Source organism: Talpa occidentalis, unplaced genomic scaffold, assembly GCF_014898055.3.
Source record: "Talpa occidentalis isolate TD23 unplaced genomic scaffold, MPIMG_talOcc4v2.1 talOcc4.16, whole genome shotgun sequence".
NCBI lineage: Eukaryota > Metazoa > Chordata > Mammalia > Eulipotyphla > Talpidae > Talpa > Talpa occidentalis.
The window spans coordinates 51,456,207-51,470,761 of record NW_023601653.1 but is presented as its reverse complement, the minus strand read 5'-3'; the positions used below and the strand labels follow the sequence as shown (position 1 = coordinate 51,470,761).

At 43.7% G+C, this 14,555-nt stretch overlaps 1 protein-coding gene across 1 annotated transcript in view; it reads left to right on the top strand.

Moving 5' to 3' along the window:
• RASSF8 (Ras association domain family member 8) overlaps positions 1–14,555 on the top strand; it is a 116,364-nt gene that overhangs the window by 582 nt on the left and 101,227 nt on the right. The gene's annotated exons all lie outside the window — the stretch shown is intronic.

The window sequence follows — 14,555 nt, the reverse complement described above, 5'->3', positions numbered from 1 at the left end:
GTGGTTATTGTAGCATCACAGAGCCGCCTGGTGTTGCTGAACCACTACTTTCTCAGCATCAGATGGCATCTTGAGCGCTGCCAGCGTTGCATGTAACTGCGGGTCGGTATCGCCCGGATCTGTAGGGATGTAGAAGGGAGAGGGATGCGGGGCACGCGTCCTCTCTGACTTCAGCCCGCCGGGTTAGCTTTGCCACTCCATCCAAGCATTGCATTTTTTAAAATTCCTCTAGCTGGTGACATTAGGGACGGACATTTATGGATTCTCCAGTATAATGTGGCTCAGCAGTTCCTCATTAGAAGCACTTTTAATGTAGAAACCTCCTTTTTTTGCCAGTTGGATTAACCACTCATTCTGGTTGGAGACCCAGTGGTTGGTTTTGGTGGTTGTTTTTTTTTTCTCCACCCCCCTCCCCCCTTTTTTTTTTCAAGTCTTTGACCTTTAAGTCTTTCCAACCAGGAGTTAGCCATCATGTTATGAAGGAACAGAAAATGGGAAGCTTTCTTACTCGATTTTCAGGCTCTAGTGAATGTCAGTAGTTCTCTGCAGGGAGAGGCACTAGGTGAACCCAAGAGTCAGGACGCAGGACACGGCACTATTACTTAGAGTGATTTGTGTTGAGTCTTTACTTTTAACAAGCATGTTAATTGGTACTTTTTATTTACCTCCCTGGGGAATTGTCCCCAAACCATAGAAATTACATTGCCCATATACCACTTTAAGGAGATGAAACATAATTTGATTGAAGGCTCATATTCATATGAAACATATTCTATTGAAGGCTCAGACCTAACAAAATATAATTTTTAATATATGCGCTAAAACCTTAAAAAAAAATGCCCCCTTCCTGTTTTCTCTCATTTTAAGAGAATGGAGGTGATACATTCTATCACAGACACTTGGCTGGACTGCACAGAGTTCTTTTTAACTTCATTGATCAAGCCGAATTCCTGGGCTTCCAATCCTGTGGGGACATCAGAAGCTAGTAGGGAGCATACTGTGGGACACTGCAGATGGGAAAGACATGTCAGCAGCTCATGTGTCAGAGGCCTGCAGGGAAGGGGAGTAACAAAGATGAGAGTGTCTCATTCATGTTTTCAGGGTGGATGTTGACTGACTTGGCATTTGGTTAAAATTTGGGGGGATCGTAGATTCTAAGCTCTGCGCAGGTGTGGTACCCTTTCTTTTTGCCAAAATGTTTTTTAAGGCTTCAATTTTTTAAAATCTGAATCTCAGTGCATGCATGACTTTTGTAGTCTGTACTGGCTACCTTGCATTAACTTTTAACTTGAATGCCTTTGTCATTTTGAGAAATGATTAGTTTTCAGAGTTTCTTACTCAATCATCTATCTTATGTTGGTGTTTATAATGACTTGGCAGTAAAAATACTGTTTGCTGCTGGATATCCTTGTTTCCTTTATTGTGGTTGTTTCCTGGCATTATGACTTTGCTCACTCCTTGTAAAACATCAAGATTTTAGATATCTTGAGAGAGTGCAGAACATTGTGAAAGTCTGTGCAGGTGGAAGTGAGTGGGGAAGGGATTTGTCAAGGAAGACACCATGCTTTAAAAAATAGTCGTGCCACCTGTTTTTAATGTTTCTTATAAGAGGATAGCTTAAATAGATTTCAAAATTCAGAGTGTAGGGATAGTTTCCAAATGCTTTGTGGGATGGAAAATAATGCTTAGCCATTTGCTAGCCAGCCAGGCAACCAGGCTTGGGTGGCAGATGTGACTTTGCGCAGAGTGCACCTGGCCATCATCCTGTTACCTCAGTGAGCTGCGGTGTGCTTTCTGCAAAATGGGGATGCTGTGACGAGTAGGACACCTGTTGGACCTGGACATCCAAGGCAACCAATCGTGGCAGCATCCCAGCTTCGCCAGAGCTGAGCTCTTGGTTACCAGCCTTTCAGACTTTTCCTCATCTCATCCAGCCAGCCAGCAACACAGGCCCAAAGCCTGGCATTATCCTTCACTTTCTCTTCTCTCCATCACCCCAGTCCAACCAGTTTGCCCCAAAGTCCTGTTGATTTTTCTGTCAAAATCTTTCAAACCTGTCTGATTATCAGTGCTACCATCCTCCTTTCCAGTCCCAGATCTCTGCTCTCCACACCCTGCACCCCTCCCTCCCTGAGCCCTTCCCTACCAGTCTGTTTCCCACTAGCAGCTCATAAAGAAAAACAAAAGTCACTTGTGTTTAAAGCTGCAGAGCGTTTAGGAAACACATATATTCTTGGGGTGAAATAAAAAAACCCTCAATATGACTGCAAGGCCCTCTGTGATTTGGTCCCCGCCCCTACTACATCTCCTGGTGGCCTCAGTGGCTCTTTCTCCATCAGACTGGCCTAGGGACTGTGGCTGTTGCTCAAGCTATTGATGCCTATTCTAGGATCATTATGCAGTGCTTCTGTGAGAAGACCAACCTTATCAGCAACATAGACAATCATCTTTTCCTTCTATTATCAATCACAGTTTATAATTATGTATATTAGTGTTTAACATTTCTTTGTGGCCCCTGAAAGCATGAATAAGGCCTGGTTTGTTCACCACTCTCTTCCTGTTCTGGTACAAAATGTGCTCAGTGAAGAGTCATTGTCACGATAAACACAATAGTAATAGCCTTGTGTATTTTATCTCAGTTGCCTCTTGAGCCCTGTTAAGTCTGCATTTTCATAACAGAAAAGGTAGATCTCTATACTTCTCTGTTCCTCTGCTGATTTTATGTATAATATAAAGCATCCTTTGGAGATATCAGATAAAGTTAACACATCTGGGCTCTGGAAAATTCATAGTAATAAATTGAGACACCTTTTAATTAGTGTTGCCCTTGTGATTTTCTGTTGTAGATAATCCTTTTTCTAAGTACATCATTAAAGTAATTATGTGCTTTTTTTTTTTTTTTTAATCAGCCTAGGGTTACTGAAAGAAAAAAATGGCACATATTATTTTATACATGTCCTATGATAATGCTAGTCAGGAGTTGTTGATTGCCTGGTGGCACTCTTCAAAAGACAGTAGAGAGAACTGCAGTGGAAAAACAAATTATAGTTCCCAGGATGTCCAGATCTGTCCAGTGATGTGTCTTCATGACTGGACATCCTTTGACCAACTAGTTTAGGTGGAGGAAGAGTTTGAAATTGGGAGCCACCGAGAGGTCTGGAATTCTTTTTCCCTCTTTTACTAAAGCATTCCTGGTTTCAGCCAGAGAAGTTTCCTACCTTTCCAAGGCTCAGGCACACTTAAAGCTTTTGAGTATTTTTGTCATGTGGTTGCTGCTTGCAAAATATTAATGTGAGGCTCTCTAACTCGGAAGTACTTGTGTCTTTGTTACTGTTCCTTGTCTCTCCCCCTTACATAACCACCTCTGTTTTCTCTGGACTTGACTTAGAATTTCAGTTTTCTTTTCAGAATTTTCCCTCAGCCTTAGAGTACAATTATTATTCTCCAGTTTTATATTTTGTAGATAACTAACAGGAACATGGTTGTTGACTGTAGTCCTTTCAGAGTTTATTCCTCTGCTTGAGGCTTCTGGATTTTCCACAAGTTGTTATACCTGTGAGTGATCTGAATCCTGAGTCTTTGCAGCTAGCAGCTCAGTCCCCCCAGATAGGGAGACCAGGAGTCTGAAGGCAGTGTTTCTGAGCTCCTGGCACGTGCCATGCATTCCCACAAAGGAGTTCACCTGACGAAAATCATGAAAAGAAAACTGCAACCTTTTGCAGATTTGCTTCTCTCAAGGAAACTGTCAGTGTTGCCCCCTCATTCCCCCTCCCTCCTTTTATCTGTTAACCCCAAAGGCTTGAGTTTGAGATGCCCCTATAGCCACACCCTTCACCTTGCTTATCCTGACCCACTTTTACTTTTTGAACATATTGAGGGTAGGGCAGGGGAGGTTGCACCCTTGAAAGTGTCTTGTTTGGGCTTCTGTGCCCCCAGGACATCTGCACGCACCCCTGTGGAGGAGAAAGTTGTGGTTGGGCGCCATCCTGTATATTACTAGTTTCTTGGGTGACCTTGAACGTGTTGCCTAGAGCTTTTTTAGCACCAGTAATATTTATTACCTATTTATTTCACAGACTGGCTATAGAATTTAGATGACTTATTTTTGGCACTGTGTTTTTGTCACTTTCAGATATATCACAACGCTCATTACAGTTAACTCCAGTGCTGTCCAAACTTTATGCATTTAGAAAAATATTTTCTCTTTCAGTAGCATATGTTTTACTCTGTTTTGATAAGAAATCAAATATAAATTCAGGTTGTAACAAGAGGAGAGTTGTAGTAATTTTCCACCAGGTTTTATGCATGTGGATGATATTTTTCTTCATTCTTGTTAATTGTCATTGGTTTCTGACTGCTAAATCGTGTTTTTACACATACAGTAATTTTTTGCAGACATTCATGTTCATATATGTCATAGTGGTTCATCTTCATTCCTAAGTAGTATTCCATTATATAGCTATACAGCAATTTAACTCTTTACCTATTGATGTCTTATTTCTTATTTTGTTTTATTTCTCATTTGGGCTATTACAGATAAAGCCACTAAGAACATATGCACATCTGTCTTTGCATGAACATAGACCACTGAATCATGACAGGCATATGTTTGCTTTTTGAGAAGTCACCAAGCTGTTTTCCAGAGTGATTAAAGGCACACCTTTACAGCTATTTTGGGTATGGTTCCAAACTACTGCAGTAAAGAGAATAACATAGTAAAGTGGGTGACAGAATTTTTTATTTCCCAGTGCATATAGAGCTTGGGTTGATTGTACTCTAGAAATTGTGAGTTAGTGTTGTATCTTTTTAAAAAAGCAACATATTAATTAATCATCTGTGTAACTAAATGTGAGCACAGGCATGAAGTGAGCACATATTGTTGGAAAAAAGGCACAAATAGATGTGCTCAATACAAGATTTCAACAAACCTTCAATTTGTAAAAAATAATTGTCTGCCTAATGCAATAAAGTGAAGCACAATAAAATGAAGTATGCTCTGTGCCATTTTACATTCCTACCAACAGTGTGTGAACATGCTCATTCCTTCACATCATTGTGAACATTTTGTATGGAGAGTCTTTTAAATTTCAGTCATTAGTAGTATTTTATTGTGATTTTAATTTGCATTTCCCTAACCAATAATGGTTGAGCATCTTTTTATGTATTTTTTTGGCGGTGTCCAAGTTTTTTTGCCCACATTTTTTTTTTAAAGATTTATTTATTTATGCATACAAGAACTGGGGTGCAGGCCAGAGATGTGGGGGTGAGAGGACTCATCAGAGACAGAATGGGGGGCAGAACAGGCAGAGGTACTGAAATACACAGAGGAGAGCAGTGGGCGAGACAGGAGACTCTGCTGCGCCATGTGGGTAGCTCCCTGGCCACAGGGAGCTCCAGGGCCACAGCCTGTATGCTGTGTATTAACTCTTTGCACCACCAGGGAGGCCCCTTTTTTGCCCACTTTTTTTTTTTTAATTTTTTTTTAAAGATTTATTTATGCATATAAGAACTGGGGTACAGGTCAGAGGTACAGGGGGTGAGAGCATTCACCAGAGACAGAGCAAGGAACAGAACATACGGGATCGACTGAAATACACTGCTGAGGGGAGCAGTGAGCAAGACAGGAGAGGTCTGCAGCACCATGTGGGTAGCTCCCTGGCCGGGGATCGAACTCGTGCTGCAGCAGCTGCGGACAGCCTCATAGGATGCATCTTAACCCCTTGCGCCACCAGGGAGGCCCTTGCCCACATTTTTATTGGGTTGGTTGTGTAGCCTTTTAGAAGTCCAAATTAAGTATTTGTTCTTTATACATTGTGTATTTGGTGTCCTGTTTAAGAAATCTATGTTTAAGGTACAAACCTATGTTTAACAAAGCCTATTTTTTTTTTTAAGAAGTTTTGTAGTTTTAGGTTTTACATTTAGGACAATCCATTTTTAGTTAATTTTTTTAAAGATTTATTTATTTATTTATACAAGCACTGGGTACAGTCAAAAGCGTGGGAGGGTGAGAGAATTCACCAGAGCCAGAGCAGGGAGCAGAACAGGCAGACTGACGAAATACACTGCTGAGGGGAGCAGCGGGCGGCAGGAGAGGTCTATGCGCCATGTGGGACCCTCCTCACCCGGGGCCGGGGATCAAACCAGCGCTGCAGAGGCTGCGGGCAGCTTCGCAACCCAGTGCTCAACCACTGCACCACCGGCGAGGCCCTAGTTAATTTTTTTTTAAATGTACTTTTTGCTTTAAGTTCACAGCAAAATTGAGCAGAAGGTACAGGGATTTCTCATGTATTCTCTGCCCCCACACATGCTTAGCCTCCCCCTTATCATCATGGTGATACACTTGTTGTTGAACCTCCATTTGCATGTCATCATCACCCAGAGTCAGAGGTTTACACTAGAGCGCACTTCTCTGTGTTTGAACAAATGTGTCATGATCTGTATCGATCACTGTAGCATCAAACAGAGTAATTAACTGTCCTAAAAATACTCTCCCCTACCTTTCATTCTTCCTTCTCTCCTACCCCTGGCAACCTCTGATCTTTCTGTCTCCACAGTTCTGTCTTTTCTGGAAGGTCATTAGTTGGAATCACAGTGTGTAGCCTTTTCAGAATTGGCTTTCACCATGCCATATGAATTCAGGGTCCTCCATGTCTTTTCATCACTTGATGGCTCATTTTTAACCCTGAGTAATAGTCTATTGTCTGTAGGTATCACAGTTTATCCATTTACCTACTGAGGCACATCTTGGTTGGTGCAAGTTTTGGGGGTTGTGAATAAAACTGCCATGCTTGTCAGTGCGCAGGCTTAAGTTTTCAGGTCCTTTAGGCATACTTCAAGGAGAGCAATTGCCGGATCCTATGCTGATATTCTGTTTAGTTTTGGGAGAACCTCTGGACCATCTTCCAAAGGGATTGCACCCCTTTTGCAGTCCCAGCAGCAGTTGTGGGATGTTTCTGTTGCTCCACATCCTCACCAGGGTGGTGGTGGTTGGTGATTGGGATTTTAGAACTTAGTGGTTATCTCATTGCTGTTTTAATCTGTGCTTTTCTGATAACATAGGATACGGAGCCTCTTTTCATATGCATATTTGCCATCTGTATATCTTTGGCAAGGTATCTGTTAAAGAGTTTGACCCACTGAATTAATTTTTTACATTGAGTAAGTTTTGAGTTAAAGTTTGTTTTCTGTGTATGGGAATCCATTTGTTCCTGTACCGTTTGTTTAAAAGAGTATTCCTTCTCCACTGAATTGTCCTTACTTCTTTTGAAACTCAGTGGTCTCTCACATCTCTAATACATCAGTTGACATTCTCAGCTTTGTAACACAAACTAAAGGGAAAGCAACTCAGTCCAGTGTTTGGTAATGAGTGAGTTTTGTCATGTTTCCTTTAACAAAATTTCCAGTTTTCAATGGGAGCCTTTGTAGAAACCTTCCCTTTGCTCTCTATTCTCTTTTTTGTTTGTTTATTTGTTTTCTATTATAATAACACAATCTGGTTGTAGGAGACATACACAACTCACCCCTTCAAACATCTGTTATCTTGCCTGTTAGGGACAGTTATTTTACTGTTTTGTCTGGAAATTTTCTGACAGATCACACCTTCTTTAAAAGTTTACAGTCTTGGGTCTCCCTGGTGGCTCAGGGATTAAAGAAGGTACAGGGAGCACAGTGCTATCAAACTATCGCTAGCCATTGCAACATGAGTTCGATCCCAGGCCAGGGAGCTACCCACATCATTCAGCAGACCTCTCCTGTCTTGCCCGCTGCTCTCCTTAGCAGTATATTTCAGAAGTACATCTGCCTGTTCTGCTCCCCACTCTGTCTCTGGTGGGTACACCTCAGTCCTACACCCCAGTTCTTGTATGCATAAATAAATAAATCTTAAAAAAAAAGTTTCCTGTCTTGCCCATCTGTCTCTTCTGTTGTGCTTCACTGAGCAGCAGTGTGTATTGGGTATATTGGGTATATTGGCATGAATGGCTGCTTCCAGCAAAGTCTGGTGGACCTGCTGTTCTCTGGATCTTGAAGTGGGGCCACCAACTTACCAATCTGGGCTAGTTTGGAATAAAAAGAGATGCTTCCGAATGTCCATGTGTGACAGTGAAGTGTTCTGGTGAAAGCTTAGTGCCTTTGTCCCTTGGAGCCCAGGGAACTCTGCAGGCTCTTGTTCTGCACTGGGAGCCAGGGTGGGTTCCAGTGCTCTGGAGTGGACAGGTACTCACCCCAGCACAGCCTGTCCAGACCCGGGACTGAGCAAACCTGAGTTAGAGAGAGCACTGAGGCTAGACTTCATGCAAAGGTAGGAGGAATGCACTGCTGCTTAATGTGGAAGATGCTCCTTATCACACACAGTCTGGAGTCTATGCTCTCCAAGGCCTGTATCCATTGGTAATCCTTTCTCTCTATTAAATTTCATTCTCACCTTCCCTTGGCTCCTCACCCTTGGCCTGGAAATAATTCTAAGTTTCTTGAAATTGTTGCTTCCTCTAGCCATGTCCTTTCCAGCCAACTTGTTGTAGAAATTGCCTGTGCCTGTTGCTTCTACTCTCACCACCCAACTCCCCAGGCAGGTACCATTTCTTAGAAACATTTCTTACTACAGCACCAATATTTGAAATGCCAAAATCAGTGGGAGCTTTTTCAAGCCTAATCTAATTGAAGTTTTTGTAGCATTTTTACACCATGGGACTTACTCCCTATTTCAGGACATCTCCCTCTTGGCTTCCTTTCTTCATTCAGACCTGAATTGGACTTCTTCCTTGCATAGAGAGGTAGGAGAGAACACACACAGCTCCTGCTCTCTTGGAGAGTGTTCTTTGGGGGAGTCAGTAACTAATTGACTTTACATTCTTTATAGGATGATGAATGTTTTGGAGGAAAAAAATATAGGTGAGGAAATTAGAAATGCTGAGGGTGGGAGTATTTTTGATATTGAATGGGCAGGAAGCCCCCTCTCATGGGAGCACGTCAGAGTTGAGACCTTAATAAAGCCAAGGAGCTAACTGAATGGAGGAAGACTGCCCCAGGATGAGGAGACTGTGAGTGCAGAGGCCAGGCAGCAGGCGTGACCAGGTCAAGGCTGCCAGCTCACAGTCCTAGGCCTGGGGGTGGGTGAGAAGACAGGAGCAGCTGATGGGGTAGAGGAGATGGCTGGACCTATCCTAGGGCCTTAGCGGTTTTTACTCTGAATGGAAAGACATTGAGGGTCTTGAACAGAGGAATGTATGGATGGAGGTGAAAAGGGTAGTGCAAGAGCACGCTCTGGAGCGGGTGCCTGTTGCTGACCCAGCCCGGAGCCTCTCAGCTCTGGGACTGTAGTAGTCCCAGGACTCCTGTGTCTTCGGTGAAATGGGAATAGGTGTGACACTGTGAGGTGAGCTCAGCTAGTGTTTGTAAAGACCAGAGTAAGGCAGATAGTGAGTATTATGAAGTGCTTGTTAGTGACATCTGTGGACTTGAAAGGGCTTGCTCTGCTGACATGGGGATTGACATTTGTGAAGTGCGATGGGGTGGGGGTGGGGGGTCCAGGCAGGAATACCAGTTATAAGCAGTTATGAGTGCTTTAGAAGTGGGGCTGAGTTAGTGGCTGGAAAGTTAGAACTCTTTTCCTCCCTTCCTCATCTCTGGCATCTTGCCTCTTTCTCTCCCTCTTGACCTATCAGGGTGGTGCCATTTGGAAGCCTACAGAGGCCTTTCCTGTGTCAGAGATGAGGGTGTGGCCAGTCTGCTATTTAATGGGCAGGGCCTGGGCCAGGGGCACTTTGTATCATGCTTGGAGAAGATGTGTGCCATGCAGTTTACCAGTAGCATCCTTTAGCCCTGCTTCCACTGCCCTTCCCTGCCTATGTGGCCCCAGTGTACCCCTAAACTGCCTGGTATTTCCCCCAGAATATTTATATACAGGAAGGGTGGACAATAGGTGGCTAAAGAATTTTCATCATGTTCTCTTAAGGGCCGTATCCTAAGAATGTAAAATTCTGTCATGAGTGTCTCACCTACTTTCATTGTTTTGACTCCAACCTGCCTGATGATGCCCTTGCAGAGGTGTTCTTCCAATGCTGGGTCCGCTGTCTGATACCTGGCCAGTGAGCCTGAGTTGAGCCAGCACAAGGCCAAAAAGCCTCCTCACTGCCCCCTGGGATTGTGGCATTGTCCTCTGCCTTACACCTATCCCTGCTTTTCCTGTACTCCCTTGATTTGATTAATTCATCTTGCCCATGGAGATATTTTCTCCATTTCCCAGCACTCACTACTCCAATTTGCTGTCTCTAATTTAGTCTGTTGCCTCTTAACTGATTTCCACCTGAGCCCCGTCTTCCACATGTTGCCGGAGAGCTCTTGGTGACACGCGTCTCACTGTGTCAGTGACTTGCTTAAGACAGCTCTGTCACTGCTTGTAGGATCACAACACATGGTCCTCTGACAGCTGCTCTTGTCCCCCACCCGGCTTGCCAGTCTCATGGCTTGGCTGCCCTCCAGCCCCCGCCACCCCTGTCCTCACACGTGGGCTGGAGGACCAAGAAGCTGCAGAGGGCACAAGGAGCAGTGATATGGTTGTGATTTCGGGGAGCTCTTAGTTGGGCAATGTGATGAGTTTACTTCAGTCATTATCTGCAGCATAGTGTGCTGTGATGTGTGTTGTAGATATGTGTATCTGCACAGCCACCCAAAGTATTCATGGAGAATTTACATTAATTTGGGTAAAAATCATTAGGAGAAATGTGAGAATATGAGCTGAGCTCTACAGTGTCATCGCAGATGTCCTGAGCTGGCATACCAATAGGGAAGCAACAGCACCAGGAAGAGAACACACCAACATAATGTTGGGCTTGGATTCTGTGATATATATGTGTGTGGTTGTACAATAGGTACGTTTGTGGTTGTGCAATAGTACATGTGTGAGTGTGCAGATGTACACACTTCATTTCTACTCACTGAACCAGCTGGGGCAGTTGAGAGCCGGATGCTACCTGCATCCCCACCAGACCCTCGAGCGCCTAACTTCCCGTGGTGTTGTCTCATTCTGATTTTTCGTGTTGTGTAGATTGTAAATTGTTCTTACCATTTTAATAAATTCATTAATCTTCCCTTTCACGTTTTTGGTGTTTTCTAAATTTTTCTGACATGAGCTGGTATTTTATAATCAGTAAAAGTGCTCAAGAGGCAAAGACAAGCTTTTTGGTCAAGTACCTGGTGGTTCTGTTGGCCATTTGGGCTGGACCACAGGCCCGAGAAAGAGAACTGAGGAAACAAGTAAGTGGGTGACTCCTGAAACTGCGAGTCCAGCATCAGCAGCCACGCCTCTGTGGACGCGCCCTGGAGCGCCTTTGATCCTTGGCTGGCTCATCATGTTGGCTGGCTGCAATGGTGCCTCCTACAAACTGGTCAGGAGGGTTAACCGTGAGGTGACAAGTCTGACTTGTGAAGTGAGGTAGAGAGAGGCTGCATGGTCAGGGAGTGAGCACATGCCCATTCGCCGTGAATTCTTGCTGACAAGTGTGAGGACAGTCGGTGTTATTTTTAAATGGAAGCTTCAAGGGGAGCTGCTCCTGAGTGCTCCGTGAGCTTGGGGTGCAGCAGCGCGAAGGGAGGGGGAGCGCAGTGAGGTGAATGAACTGGAAAGTTGCATTTAAGTTTATCCTCCTGGAGATTTGTTTCTTGTGTTTTATTTGGGCCCAAACTAAACTAATATTTCCTGCGCATACAAGTGGAGGAGGGAGAGACAGGAAAGGGCAGGAGGAGAAAGGCCAGCTGACAGATGAGAAGTGCCATCCACAGAGAGAGCGCTCTGTGCAAAGGAAGCCTGTGATCAAAATGTGCTTTAGCTCCCGGCATGCTCCGAAATTTGAGTTAGTTTTTTCCAAGGGTATTTCCTAAAGGAGAGGACTGAGGTTGTCACTGAGTCCACAGAAAGTCTACAGAACAGACAGAACTTCTACTAATACTATGTTTTCAAGCTCTGAGAGTTCTCAAAGCAATAGTAATTTTAACTATTTTAGATCCTTCAGGTAAGGCCTGAAGGACCAGTCTGGAACCCTGTACCTGGGTCAGAACTGTTCCTGTGGGGATAACACTCAGGGCTGTGAAGGCTGCTCTTCCATTGTGGTGAAGGTGGCACTGCAGCTCCGAGCCCATTGGCGATGAACATAGTAGGTGGTTTATGGCTGTGGTGTCTGTCCCCACCTCTGTCGATGGCCTGGGTGTGCAAAACAAAGGAGCCAATCTTATCTTCCCCATACTTTGTATCTGAACCAGGCATTTAAAGAAATAATTTCTGGAATGTGATAAGGGATAAAATGGAGATGTGCCTCCTCGGGTGGGGTTGGTAGTGAGTGCCTCTGGAAGGGGGATTTCTAAGTCTGCCTGAGGAAATCAGGGAAGGTTTAGGAGGAAAATTCACTCTTTAAGACTAGAAGTGGAAAAGGCATTTTCGAGGACACTACAGTGGGCACCAAGGCTTGGTGGGTAAGGGAGAGCACAGGCTGTTGGGGAACTGCAAATCCACAAAATCCAGGAACCGTGGATTTGCCCAGAGGTGGGGGGAGTGGCAGGAGCTGAGATTAGAATTATTTTTCAATCTTGGGAGAGTATAGCACATGTTAGCTTCTTTTAAATTGGGTGTGTACTCTAAGACAACTTCAGTAGCTTTAAAATAATCTTAGCAACCTATGTCCAATCTTCCTTCATTTCCCCTACACCTTACATTATTTTGAAACAGTTCTCAGACATTATGTCAACTATCTGGGCTTTTAAAGAAAAAAAAAAAAAAAAAAACAACAACCATAACCACAGTGTCACTGTGCTATTTTCAGTTGCTTAACAGTAGACAGTGTGCGGTGTTGACATTTCCAATCACCTCCTAAAGGATTTTACAGTTGATTTGTTCAGAATCGGATCCGGACAGGTCCACACACCACATCTGATGCAGCTCTTAATCTCTTAACCTGTAGTCCCTCTCCACCTTTTTTTACCTTGAACTTTATTAGTCAAAGAAACCGCATTGTTTATCTTACGGCCTTTCTCATGTCTGGATTTTGCAGTCAGCAACTGCAGGGTGTTCTCTTTGTTCCCCTTTACTTCCTATCAGCTGGGGAAGTGATGCAGAAAGACTCGCTTGGAGTCCTGAGCCCCATTCATTTCTGTGGCAGGGCTTCTTCTCAGGTTCTTTTAGCTTTTTGTTGATAGCAAAATTGGTTATGAGACATGCAGCTTTTCCTTGAATTTTATCCGGAATTTAGATTTCTACTTGCTGAGATCTTACATCAGGAAATGCTGAGATTGCTTCTGAATTGACTGGGCCTCAGTGTACTGCTCAGTGCCCGCCAGCTTAGTGGGTCCACCCCATGTGGGAGTGGAGTGAAGGGGCACATGCCATGTGTAAGGGATGAGGCTTGTGTGTGGACTGTGTGACAAAGACAGGAAATGGCCTCTGCTTCTTAACAAACATGCAAAAGTTGAACTTGCAAATGCCCTATACGGAAATAAAATTAATTGCAAAAGGAGAGAATAGACTTGTAACTTACAGCCATAGGCAGCAGGGAAGTCTATTTAGAAAACACTGTCCTGAGAGCAAGTGCAGTGTCCTGCCCTGAGTAGAGAGGAAGGGGCTGGGAACTGGCTGGACCAGGTGGGACAAGTCTAATGTACTGCACTGAGGAATTTGGACTTTATTCCAAGGCTATGAGTAGGTTTTACAAACAAAACAGCAGCCTCCAGCCGTCCACAATCTCCCTCCACCTGCTGTGGTCGGACAAGCCCACTGTGCACACCTTGTCTGAAGCCAGCTCTGGAAATCTGTTGGCTTTGTAGATTGCCAAGAAAGTCATGATTTGGGTCTAAAATCTCAGAATTTTTCTCAAGTCAACAGCTTAACCCCTTGTGTTAGCTCTCACTTTTGATTTTTGCTGTACATTATTCTGTTCTTTAATTACTTTTGTAGTTTTGTAGTCCATTGCAAAATTTATTCTTAATAGTTATTAGAAATAATTAGATCAGACAATGAATTCTTAGGGAAACCAGTTCAGAAAGCCTAAGATTAGCTCAGAGAGCCCAAGATCATTCAGTCGTGTGGCTTGAAAGTGAGATCTGAAGCAGTGGCTTTATGACCTTCTTCTAGGGTCCTTCCATTAAGTCATTGAGCCACCACCTTCCACTTTAGTGATTCTGATGACCAGTGAGTGCACGCCATCCGAGTTACAATGGCTTTGTTAGATGTTTGCGTGGACTCACCCCTGTGGGTGTGACTTAAGTATTTTGAAGTAACTGAGAGTATGGCAACCTCTGCAATCATTACGCGGATAGAAACTAACTGGTGTATATGGAGTTTCCCCAAAACCATTTTGTTACTTATTTTTCCTCTATTTAAGGGACAGTCTTGACTTCTCAGTAATCCACTTTCCTTTAGCTGATCATTTTGATGTTTTTTCCTGGAAATAATCCACTGTTTCAGGTTTTTTTTTTTTTCCCTTGACCTTATGTATTTAGCAGGAAAATTGTTTCCCACCTTTCAGTTATTCAGCAAGCTAACAAAATTAAGTATGTACTAATTTAATGAA